Genomic DNA, 13,635 nt, shown 5'->3' with positions numbered 1-13,635 from the left:
GGAGGGATGTATACATTATTCACTTATATATTAGCTCAGTGAGAATTTATTGAGCACCTACTTTATGCCAAGAGTTGTGTAAGACTGGGTATGTAGAGAGAAACAGACACAGTCTTTGCTATCCATGATTCAGTCTAGTCAAGAAGACCCAAACCCTCCCAGGATTAAAGCTGGTGCAGTGCTCTGTGAGAGGAGAATGTGAATAGCTATGCAAATCCAAGGAGGGCCCCTAATGCAGGAGAACTTCCAGGAGGAGGTGACATTGACTCTTTATAAAGCAGCCACACTGTTCACCTGGAAGTTGCATGTTCTTCCCCTTTCAGGGCATTTGCGCTTGCTATTGATTCAGTATCAAATGCTGTCCCTCCTCCTTGGATACTCCCACGTATCTTTGGGTTTTGTCATCACCCGCATTTTCTTGAAGAGGCTTCTCCTGACCTCCTTCCCCAGATCTAAGTGATGATTCCTCTGTATTTTCTCTAATATCTTATTCCTTTCTTTTACAACACAAATATATCTGTAACTCTGTGAATTTTTAAGTAATTGTTTCCTTTCCCCACTAGCCTATGAGCTCCTCAAGGTAGACGCTCCTCTACTCTGTCAATTACAGTGTCTGCCACACAGAGAACGCTCAGTAAATATTAGTGGGACACATGAATAAAATTACATACAAAAGCAAGTTAAGGAATGCTCCGAATCCCAATTTCTTCATCTATCAGTGGGATTTATGTTTCTACTTCATAGTTTCTGTACCATGGTAGGCTGAACAACACCCCCGCCCCCAAAAGGTTCCTATCCTAATCTCTGGAACCCATGAATACATTACCTTCCATGGTAAAAGAGACTCTGCAGATGTGACGACATGAAGGATCTTGAGGTAGAAGCTTCTCCTGGATTATCTGGGTGGATCTGATGTAATCTCAGGTGACCTTCTAAGAGGGAGGCAGGAGATCCTAGGGACAGAGGCAGCATAATGGCAGAAGTAGAGACTAGAAGATACATGAATGACCTTAAAGGTGAAGCAAGAGGCCAAGAGAGAAAGGCTGCAGAATGGAAGAGGAAGAATCTCCCCCTTGAGCCTTCAGAAGGAACCATTCTGTTAACATTTTGATTTAGCCCTGTATGATCAATTTTGGGCTTTCTATCTCTGGAATTACAAGAGAAAACAGCTATATTATCTTAAGTCTCTAAATTTGTGGTAATTTGTTACAGCAGCAACTGGAAACTAATACATGTAGAGATCAAATAAGATAAAGTGTGGGAAGACTCTTGGAAAAACACAAAGCCAGCAACCATTATTAGTTTATGACAGCTCATCCCTTGTTTATTCCATTTCTGCACAGTGCCGTGTAAGTTCCAGCTACCATAATGAGGGGGAGATGCTTAAATAATAGCCCTACACCTCAAGGAGGGATATTTTTTCATAGTTTATAATTGCCAAAGAGCTTGAAACTCTTCCAGGTCTTATAGTTCTTAATTATGTTCTCATGCATATGCATCAATTACCCACATGCTCCTACCTAGCTTGTTACTGCAAAGATAATTCTAAATATATGTATATTTGGAATGGTTTCCTCTGCATGCATCTCCCTCTGAAAATATCCTATGAAATATTTCAACTCCATTGCAATAATCTGCTCCACTTGGGAGGCACTTGCCAATCTTCCCCTGCACAATGGAATTAAATCTCCACTCTCATCTGCTCTACTCCCAGTGCCTGTTTATTTGACCTGGCAATTTTCTCCTTATAACTCCCAATGATTGAAGATTTGGTTCTCTAGGCTCATGTCTGCTTTGCTGGTAATGGTCTGTGATCTAGGAAGGAAAAGGGATGGTCAGACCCAGGAGTTGATATTTAAATGGCAGTAGAGGGGGAAGAAAAGGTGTTAACACTTTCACTTGCTGCTTCATTTCCTGTTTGAAATGGCTTTGTTGGGACTCTGCTTCTGGCCCACTGAACTCCAGCTGTGTCTCAGTGCTAGAGAGGCAGCTTTATCAGCAAATCCATGGCTTTGCCAACTGATGGCGTGGGGATTTCCCATGTGGCCCTTCTGGAAGCTTTCAGTTCCACATGGCTCTGTTTATCAGTCTGGAAGTCCATCCCCCTCTGCTTTCTGCTCCTTCTCTGGAGGTGAGAGGAGCCCATAGGAACTCTACCTGCTGGTTTGTGTTGGGAAAATCATGGTGGATCTTCATGGGGGCTTTTTTATAAGATAGACTAACATAGTCCTCTTCATGAACTAAAGTATGATAATCTGCCCTCAGTTTTTGACTGCTAGAGGACTTGATTTTTTTTTCAGTGTCAGATAAGAGATTTCTCTTTTGCAGACTGCACTTAATAACACATGAGCTATATTGTTAGGTAAATCCTTAGCCTCTCTGCATTTTTGTTTTCTTTCTGTAAAGTGAGAAAATGTAAACATGGGAGTGTCATAGGGAGGATTAAATGAATGAATATTCAAAATGCTTGTCACATACTGAACATACTGAAAATGCTTGTTCCCTCCTCTGCCCCTCACTCCAATCTTCATCTTTGAGAAGGTATATGCACCACCACCCCAGGGGTTGAGAAAGACTATGGATTCTCTGGACAGAGAGGCAGGATCAATTGGTTTGCAGAGAAGGCTGGTGATGTGCAATCTGAGCAAGCTGCCTGGGGCACATTGATGCTGATGATCATCAGACTGTACTTTTAGAAACAGTTTCATGGGCTCCGAAGTGGGTGAGCTTGAACCATAAGAATTTTTAAGGTAGCACCTGTGTAGGGTTACCTGTGTATCGTCTCAATGCCTGTCATGGAGGAGACACCCAATCTATCTTGACTAATGTCAAATGAGTATCTCTGTGCACTTTCAATATTACCTGACTTATTTCTTCAAATTTTACTCCTCACTGGATAATTGGAAGACTATGCATAAAATACAATATTGCGGTAACCCATCATTTGAACCTTGTAACATCTTCCTAAGGGATAGCTAAAGCTCCCCTTCTCCCACTTTATAGCAGGTCCAAATCTAACCATCTTTCTGTGAATCTCAGTCCAAATATCATGTTCTCTATGGAAACTTCCCTAGTGAGAGCTGGCCCTGCCCTCTCTTCTAACCAGTTTCTCTGAATCCACCCAGAAAGCTCCTGGTTTCTCTAAGTCCTGGGAATCAGAATTAGGCAGTTGGCCTCTAGTTTATAAGTCAGACTTGAAATTTTTGTGAAAATCAGTATATGGCTTAACTAGGACTCTGAGTAACTACTCTGAGTAATTGTGATAAGACAATCTTCACTGCGCTGAAGCCCTCAAATTCTCTAAGAAATTATATTTTGATGACTAAATGACTTAAGGAACAGAATTTGGTAGACAGATGGCTATAGAGTACTATGACAATGTGAATTTTGGAGACAAATGTTTGAAAGAGATGGTGACAGCTGTGATTAGGAGTGTGTGTGTCTGTTTGTGACTGTGTGTGTGTGTGTGTGTGTGTGTGTGTGTGTGTGTGGTGGTGGAGGGAAGACATGGAGTCTCTGGATTAAAATCACATACCCTGCATTCAACTCTGAGATCTAGCAAAATAATGCAAGAGGAGATATGGCTGGCATGGGTAATGAGAAAGTTCAGGGAAAGTTCAAGTTGTATAAAGAAAATGTGGAAGAATAAGAAGGGGTGTTGAATGAAGGACAGCTGTGCACAGAAACAACAGGAAATGGAGTGGGTCAGGAGGGTCTGATCATGTAACCTGCAGGTGAAATAGGTTGGGGTACCTGCCCTCACCCACAAACTTCCTTCTCAGGGGATTGTTGAAAGCAGTCCTAACTGCGACCTGCTCTGGGCCCCTGGTCTAGAGCAGGTTCCTGAGCAGAGTGGAGTCAATCAGGCCCCTCTCTTGAAGTATGGAATTGGACTATCAAGGGACTGAGAGAGTTATTCATCAGAGAAGCTGGGCCTGGGCCAGAGTCTGCTCCAGGCAAGCCAAAACTGAAATTATGGGAGCATAAACCACAAGAGGAAACAGTTCTGCAGAAGAGAGAGGCTGGCACAAGTCAGAGAGGCAGAGGTGCTGGCTTACGTTCATCGGGCACAATAGCTGCTTTCTAATTCCTTGGATTCCATTTCCAGGAGGCCTGCCTGGGTCAGGTCACTGTTACTATATCTCTTTGATAAGCCCTCCTTTGCATGGTCCAACTCAGGTGGGCCTCTCTGTGTTCTTACAGTCAAAAGATTTGAGAAGCAATCAGTGATTATGTAGGCAGTAAGAAACTACTTAATTTCACTTTGGATTTGGGATGTTCTTGGGAGGACCCAAATTTGCCAAAGTCTAGTGCTAAGAACACAGCCTTAAAAGAAAGGAGGTGAAACTATCATGCTTGTCTGTTACTAAGCTGAAGGTTAGGTCTGGTGTTTGAGTGAAGGAGGTGATCCTGATTGGACATCTGACCTAGCAGGAGTTGGCCTACTGGCCTGGGAAGGAGGAGCCATGCTGTGGCAGTGCCCCCAAGACTGGGGTCCAAAGTGGAGAATCATCTCTGTGGCCTTGAGAGTTGATAGTGGAAGTGACCAGCTGGAAAAGGACAGCTCCAACTTTTCCCTCTCTCCCCAAGTGGTGACCTGGCCAAGCAAAGATCTTGTGATTCCTTCCCTGCTTTTCTAGGTTGTTTTCAAGGGGTTAGGACAGATTGGGACTCAAGTCACACTGGCTGCTCTTCTCTGTGGATGAAGGCTCAGCCACCAGCTAAATGCCCTCAGTAGTTCAAGACTGCAGTCTCGGCACCTACCTCATTGGTCTGGGTGTTGCTAGCTGGTCAGAAAGTAGTTTGCTAAACATCCCCTGGGTGCTCATTTCTGCAGGAATTGGCTTTATGTGTGAAGAAAACAGTTGACTGCTCGGTGTGCTTTCTCTTGGAAGGGTTCTGACGCTTTGGTGGGCATTGCCAGGGCAACCAGGCCAAGAGTCTAGTAACTAATTAATGCTATAGCAATTGCACCCAACCCTAGCTAAACACAAGAGGAAATGGGTGGAAATAACTTTCTTATTGGTAAGGGATGGGTTAAAGAGAAGCACAATTTAAGAGTCTGGGTCTCATTTTAAAGCTATTAGAAAAAAAAAAGACACAGAGAAAACTAGTGTGGGGGAAGTTATGGATGAAAAGAGTTCATCTTATAAGGAAGCAGATGACCAGCAACAAAAAATTCAATCATTCTCTTAGGAAAGAAGGAAACCCCAGCATCAAAAGGTCTGTCAAGGGCAAAGCTCAATTGCTGAATTCAGATGCAGGTTCACTTCAACACTGACCATCTAATCAGGGATCCTGAGAAGAGCCACTTAGAAGGGCTTTTATAGAAACATTGGGAATTCAGGAAGAAAGACATGCATATATATGTGTACTCTATGGTTTCTGTTTTGTTTGTGTGTGTGTGTGTATGTGTGTGTGTGTAATAACTACTCTCGGGAACTGTGAGATACCCTGCTATACATTTAATAAATTTCTCCTTTTTGATTAAGTCAGTTTGAGGGGTTTTCCTTTTCTTGCCGTTAACAGATTTCATTTTTCAGTCGACAAGGAAAATCTAAAGCGGTTATAAGCTATCTAGAATTTCAGCCAAGGCTTCCTTATCAGTGCATGTGACTCTTTATCACCACCCGATGGCTATATCCTTAAAGTGCAGGGCCTGTAACAAGGGCAAAACCCAGCCTGGCAAAGGAGATGTCAGGAGATAATAATTCTGCAACTATTTCTTGTTCCAGTTTTAACAAAATTTGAAATAGAAAGGAATTATATTCTCAAAAGTGTTCAAATACCATGCATTTGTGCCAAGCTTATTCCATTCCAGCTGGAAGGTTCAGGGAATCTTGGAGAAATGAGTTGCAATTTCTTGAATCAGGGGCCAGAACTGGTCCCTATCCTGACTTCAATTTATACAGTTGACTGTCTTACAGTTCTGAGCAATTCTACTTGTAATCCTGGGGAATGCTTTATTCCTGCTCTTCTCATGTCCCTTTCACTAAAAAACAAACCAATAAAGTGGGTTGTCTCTAGAAATATATGAATCCTTGAGGGACACAAACATCAGCAAAGAATATAAGTAGCACTGCAGCCTGAGGTTATGATTGTTGCCTAGCTTGTGTTTCAGGGAAAAATTTATTGAGTACCTTGGTACCAGACCCTGGACATACACTCAAGGGATGAACTTCATTCTGAAGATGAGGAAACTGAACTGCAGAGAAATAAAGTTCTGTGATGGATCAAAACACTTCTGGATTGGAAGCTACTGAGGATTAGTCTGGCTGATAAAGCAGGAGCAGAATATTAAAAGGATTTGGGGGAGCTCACGAGAATCAGGGCTAAGTTTCCAACGCTGCACTGTAGAATTGCTCTGATTAGCAGGGTGTGAATCTGGGCTCTAGCTGCAAGGGAGGCTGGACAGGAAGTAGCTAGCCTTCTCAACTCTGCTGGGAGAGGCTGTGTGAGCCCCTCATTAAGGATGGGCGATTTTTGAATAGGAAGCTGTTCAGATGTCAGCAGCCAAAAAAGTGTCACATGCCCACCAGAGTTGCCAACATCAACATGTCCAGTGAAGGGAAGAGTTGATTTCCCAATCATTCCTCTTCATACTTCTCCGTAGGGCCACTGAAGTTGAAGGAGATTCTTGTTTTAAAACTATTCCTTGCCGTGTGCAGTTGTGCATGCCTGTATATATTCCCAGCAGTGGGAAGGCTGAAGCAAGAAGATCACAAGTTCAAAGTCAGCCTCAGCAAAAGCAAGGCACTAAGCAACTCAGTGAGACCCTATCTCTAAATAAAATACAAAATAGGGCTGGGGATGTGGCTCAGTGGTTGAGTGCCCCTGAGTTCAATCTCTGGTATCCTCACTCACCCCCCAAAAAAACCAAACTATTCCTCAAGCATACTGTCCAATATTTTCAATGGGCCTGATGTCACTAAGTGATGGGGTTATAAAGATGCAAAAGACATGGTCCTTGCCCGCCCCCCATGGTAGCCTATTCATCCTCACCTATCCTGAGCAAGAGTAAGGGTGACTAGTCTATGATGATCTCTGCGCCACGTGCTTCCTGTACATTATCTCTAAATTCTGACAGCAAACCTACAAGGAAAGGTTCCTAAGGTCATTTCCCCCACAGATAATGAAATTGAGGCTCATAAAGGTACACGACGTATCAAGTCACTCAGTTACTAAAGATCAGATACTGGCCAAGAACCCGAGGTCTGTGTGATCAACTCCTAACTTGAGAAACAAGAATTCAGTGGCTTGGGGAAAGCCTGTGGGTTGTGGCAGGGCTAAGCCTGGAACCCAATCCTCGCCTGCCCCTTCTTGCCTTCATTGTTCTGAAAGCCTTCTATTTGGTCCTAATGTTTTAAAAATCTGTCTTTCTGGATCCATCTTTTTGAGGGATGGTGTTCACCTCAGCTGATTCTGAGTAGTGAGGTGTCACGAAAGTTAGAATACCCAGAGACCCACAGTGTCAGGCAAGAGAGAAGAGGTCCTCAGCCATCTGACCTCAAATGCCTGCCTCTCCATGAGGAGGGCTTGAATCTAGGCATGTGGGTCATGGAGAGAAACCTCAGGATTTCAATTTCCCTCTGTGAACCTGCTGGACTTTATGATCTCAGGCTTGTCACCCTGTTTCTGGCAAGTTCTTTCCCTAAAGGACACAGAGAGTCTACTACTGGTAATTAGCCTCCTAATGAAGGAAATGGACTTTCAAGGAAGGAACTTGCTCAATGAGCACATTATTGTCACTTGATAGGAGTATCATAAGGGACATTATGAGGGGATGCATTTCAGAAGTGTCTGGCAGGAAAGACAGTATTCTGAAAGAGGTCACCCGTGGCCAGCAGAAATAGGTTAGATGGGAGGGGGAAGGAGAAGGGAGGAAGAGGAGGAAGAGAAAGGGGCAGAGACAGAATATGAATGAATTAGTGGAGTTAGGTTTCATTTCAGATGTTTCTCTCCTGCCTTCCACCACTGGCCAAGGTTTTCCCATGGTTATCCAACCTTAGTTTTCATACTCCCGCTTAATATGCACCTGGTCTATATTTAAGAGCTTAAATATTATTGTTGTTGTTGTATTGGTATCAATGGACCATTATCATTTGGCTCCTATAAATGGGATCCATATCACCTGTCTTCCCCTAATACACACTCTCTCTCAAATACACATACACACATCACCAGTGAAAACTTCAGAGCCATTTGCAGCATCCTGGAGATTGCTTTGTCTTTCAGAGACCGGAAAGAAAAACCTATCAGCCGTCAAGGATTTTAATTATTTATTTTTAATTACACAAGCAATGCATGAATATGCTCTGGTAGTAAAAAATTCACACAGTACATATAAAATGAAAGTCTCCCTAGGTGAAGAATTTTAACTAGCTCTGGTCCTCACCTGTCAGCCCTCAGCACAGCTGTGGAAAGTCAGTGAACCTGGCAGGGGTTTAAGGAGACAGAAAATTTATGTATGGGGAAAGGTTGGGGAAGCTGGGGTTACTTGGGAGATAAAGCAGGGGTTGTTGCAGAACTTTTCCTTCCTGCTTACTAAGTTGTTGTGACTTTGTTGGTAATGCACTCTTAATTCTTCGTTTTCTTCCAAAGGAGTGGAGAAAAGAAGGCATAAGCTCCAGATCCCTCTCTCTCATCCTTAAGGCAGTGAGCACTGGAGGCTGATGCTTGGCAGTCTGGCCATATTTGGCCATAGCAAGTGGGAAGGTTATTGTCAAATTCATCTCTTCCTCAATAACATTCTCATAGCAGGTATTTACCTTTTGACTCAATAAGCTCCTATATAAATTCGCTCTGGATCCAAATGGAGATGGATAAAGAGTTTTAGAAAAGGAGTCAGAAATGCATTGAATGAAAGATCGAGATGGAAAGGATCTTAGAGGCCACTGATTTAGTTCTTTGCTTTACAGATGAAGACATTGAAATCTACAGAAGTTTGATCTCTTGCTGCAAATCACACTGGCAGTGATACAAGCATAGTAAAAACACCCAGCCCCGCTATCTTTCCATGGCACCAGAGTTGGGATCCAAGCTGCCACTGTGAGCTACCTGGAGGACCTGGGGAGGTGACAACAATTCTTGGCTCCAATTTCCTCCTCACTCCTATTCCTTAGGGGGCCTTCACAAAGAGCATCAGAAGAAGTAATAACTGCTAAGTGCCACGCCAATAGCCAAACAATTTTCAAGCACAAAAGGTGCACTTTCAGTTATTGGGAAAACAAATATTCTTAGTCATCTAGGGCAGTGTTTCTCAAAGCACAGTCATCACTTAACTGAATCAAAATTTGGGAGAATCTGGCCCAGGGAGCTCTGCATTTTTTTTTTAGTTCCCTAGAAACTTGATTATGATATATGATCTTTAGGCATTGCTTTTAATTAAGTAAACTGTAATAAGGGGATAGGGGTTGGGTTGGAGGATGTCATTAAAACATGCTGAGATATTTCTGGGTTGTTTAGGGTTATTTTTTGTTCATGTGTTGCTATAGCTTGCATGTGGAATATCCACCACAGGCCCCGGTAGTGCCAGTGTGGTGCTATTGAAAGATGGCAGAATCTTTAGGTGGTGAGAGGTCTTTAGGTCAGTAGGGGCATGCCCAGTGAGGATATTATGAGACCCTGGCCCCTTCCTCTTTCTCTCTCTTTTGTTTCCTGGTCATGAGGTAAATGGTTTTGCTCTGCTATAGGCTTCCACCACCATGTGCTACCTCACTGCAGGCCCAAAGCAATGAGGCCAATTTATTATAGACTAGAACTTCCAAACTGTTAGCCACAATAAAACTTTTCTCTTTATATGTCAGTTATCTCAGATCTTTGTTATAGTAATGGAAAGCTAACAAGGGTTTTATGTACCATAATGCCTGTAATTATCTTTTTTTTTGGTGGGGGGTACTGGGGATTGAACTCAGAGGCACTTGACCACTGAGCCACATCCCTAGCCTACTTTGTATTTTATCTAGAAACAGGGTCTCACTGAGTTGCTTAGCGCTTCATTTTTGCTGAGGCTGGCTTTGAACTCATAATCCTCCAGCCTCAGCCTTCTGAGGTGCTGGGATTACAGGGTGTGCACCACCACACGCAGCTATAATTACCTTTTAATAACTCAGAAATTACATACACATGCATGTATGGGCACATACATATCTGCCAAATGCCGATAATTTGTGAGTCTGGGTTGGAGGTATATTATGCGTGTGTCTGAGTGTACTACTATTCTATTTTTCCACATAGATGCTTGAAAAACTTTAAAATAAAATGTCCAGTAAAATAAGTTCTCCAGGTGATTCGAATTCTGATGATTTGAGAATCACTGATGCAGAGTTGTGAGCCACTGACCAATGGCAATCTGTGAGTGGTCCCCTTCCATACAACTGATCATGAAATGTGATTGTCTATACTCCTGGTTCTAGTTTAAAAAGAAGATAGGAAATCTTTGAAATCTCTGCCTTTGTGTCTCATCAGAGTTGGAATCACTTTTTCTTAGCAGTGAGTTTTTGTTTCTCTTGGTTTTGTTTTCCCTGAGTTGTCACACTAAAATGCTGACACAGTAGACCATCTCCCCATTTCCAGAGCCTACCTACTCGACTTGAAGGTGTCAGTTAGACCAATGGGGTGCTAGGGAATGAATTCCCACACTGGGGTGCTAGGGAATGTCACCCATAAAATTTCAGTGGGCTTAGGGTGAGACGGAGGCATGTGATTTTTAACACACACACAGATAATTCAAATGTACAACTAGGTTTGCGATGGATTACTTAGATCACGGTGATGACAAAGCCAAGGTCATGGGTTTCATCCCGAATTTCAGAGCTATTTAACTCTATGTGAAGAAGATGTTCCTTGGTGACATTTTTACCCTATCTTTCAATTGAAAATCGGGTTCCTGGTGGAAATGGGAACCGGGAGAAAAAAAGGCAAAAAGAATCAGAGCCATGGACTAATGCATCAGGGCAATCACACCATATGTATTTATGTTATTATAGAAAAATATTTTTTTTCTCCTTGTGAGAAGCTGGCACATTCTCTTGTAGCACTGACCGCAGGTTATTGATGGGTGAAAAGAAGCTTTTATTCTTTCTTCTCTGATTACAAATGTATCAACTTCCTCAGGAATTTTGGATGAAAAGGTAAAAATGTTTTGTCAGCATCAGTGAATCGTGATCAAAATGAGTGATGTTTTTAATGAGAAATACTTGATGAACACTTACCAGGCAACCATAAAAGGAGAAATTGAACCTCAGGAAACAGAAAAATTACTCCCTGCCATCATCTTTATTGTTAATACTTTCTAGGGCCTTTCATGCTGTAAGGAAGACAAGAGCAGCTTGTAGGCATAGCCTGGTTTCTGCTGCAGGAATCAGTAGGGGCCTTGGCTGGCCTGCCGTGAAGTAGTCTCCCTTGTTCTTATGTAATACGTCTTTGCAGCTTAAACCTTTAATTAACCAGAGATGTCATCAAGAAAAGTTTGCCAAGGAAGAGGATGCCTGGTTTAATTAAAAAGATCTTTAATAGTTATTAAGGAAATCAATTTGGAATTCAGGCCTGAGAGCAGTGATGGGGGAAGAAATCACTGAAAGGAACTTTCCCATCTCTGGGTTGGGTAATGGATTTTAACCCTTTGATGTGCACTGCTTCAAAATCCCCTAGGGTGGTGGTGGTCAGGGCACGGAGAGGGATGCCTATCACTCATCATTTTTGAATCTACAATCCAGACCCAAGAGGCAGTTATGTCTTATACAAGGGAAGTCTAACCTTTCTGGAATGCAGTTATCCTGGTAATCAAAAGAAATAGGAAACCTTTATAAATTGAAAATCTCCTACCTCATAAGTATAAGCGATTTCTTTCCCCCAAAGAGATGTGTTATTTCTCTCTGAGGATTTGTGCCTGACTGTACATGAGGCTTCTTTCCATTACAGCTCAAACCAGCCTTCATTGGATCAAACCAGAAAAAGGGATTTGGCTCTTTGGAGCACAAGAGAAATATTATTTTCACTTGTCTCATGAAAATGATGACACAAAAGGTGAGATAGCCAGAGGATGGGCAAAATAAATTGTCTGCATGAAGGAAACTGCAAAAGGGAAGGCGTTTTTATTTAAAAAAAAAATCACAGCATTCTGCCAACATGGGGTTGATATTAATATCATTTTCTGATGCAGCCCAGTTGAGTTCAAATGCTAAAAGCACTTTTCAAATAATCTTATGTTTAATTAATATTTGTATTGCACTTAGAGAGGGAAATGGAAGACAGGTGCAGGGTATGGCTCCAAAAATGACTTTCCTGTTGCAACTTAGCTATTTCTCAGGTGGACTGAAGCACCTCCATCTAGTCATAACATCACGCAACAGAAACACAAGAAGAGGAACAAAGTTCTTTAACACCCAAGCTTTCTTTCAAATTACCAGCTTATACTTTCTGAAAGAGCTGGGGGCAAGCCGTATATTTATTTGCAGCAAATTGCTCCGAGTGTGTGCTCATAATGTCTTTGTTGATTGTTTTGCTGACTATCTGGAAATTTCTGGGCTTAGTAGCCTCCCTTTCCCTGAATGTCTCAGCTCCCTGTTCTACTTGGCCAGTGAAACCTAGGGAGGGATGTCACTGAGGAACATTGGGGGATAAGATAGACAGGGTACAATCCAAGCTCTACCATGAATTTATCTTACCGTGGGCACATCATATGTCTGTATGTTCCTCAAATATAAGATGAGTAACTTGAACTAGATGATCTCCAAGGTCCCTCCTTGGAGCCTAAGATAACCTGGTCCACTTTCCTCTTTGTCCCAGCTAGGTGCATCTGTTCCCAAGGTCGGAGATGGTATCCAAGACTATCTCAGTGCTTATTAAACCATGTATAGCTGAATATAGTTGTAAACTGGGAAGCAGCAGGTTGGATCCAGATTGTGGACCTGTTTAGTTTAGTCTACCCATTTGAGGAGGAAAGGGGAGAGGTGATTGAATTAGTTAACAACATTTAAAATCTAGAAGATTCCATAGCATCATCTGGACTTTTCTGTCTTTTGGGAAGGTGGAAAACTCTGGAACACTTGATCGGCAATGGCAATGGTAAGTTGGAGCTGATTTCTTGCTAGTCCTACATGGACACCACCCCTCCCTACTGTGTCCTCATCATGAAAACAGAGTAACCAGGTCCTTTGTTTTTGCTGTGGTTATGTTGTTGACTCCTTGATGACACTCCATTTCATTCATTCACGTTTCTTCCATAGCCCATGCAGGCACGTGGGTGAGAGGAAGTGGTGTTGGGAGATGACTAGAACCTGAGATCAGGAGTCCCTCATCTCTGAAGAAAATCAGTTGCTTCTATGGCTGGGTGATCTGCTACATGAGTGAAATATCTTCAGCTGAGTGGGTGGGATCAGATTACCATTGACTCATGTGCGCAACAGAGTTATTCCTTTATTTAAACCTGTCTTAATGTGTCCACATTGTCTCTTTTTTGAAGAGTCATTTACATCATTTACTCAGATTATTGTCCCTCATGAACACTTAGCATACCCCAAACTCAGCACAAATATAACACAAACAGCAAAGAGTCATATTTTCAGTCATCTAAAGAAAGCAATCTTCCTTCTAGAAATATCACTGGGATATTGGAGCGACCATCTAACTTAT

The sequence above is a fragment of the Marmota flaviventris genome, chromosome 14 (assembly GCF_047511675.1).
Source record: "Marmota flaviventris isolate mMarFla1 chromosome 14, mMarFla1.hap1, whole genome shotgun sequence".
NCBI classification, from domain to species: domain Eukaryota; kingdom Metazoa; phylum Chordata; class Mammalia; order Rodentia; family Sciuridae; genus Marmota; species Marmota flaviventris.
Note: the sequence above shows the minus strand (reverse complement) of the source record.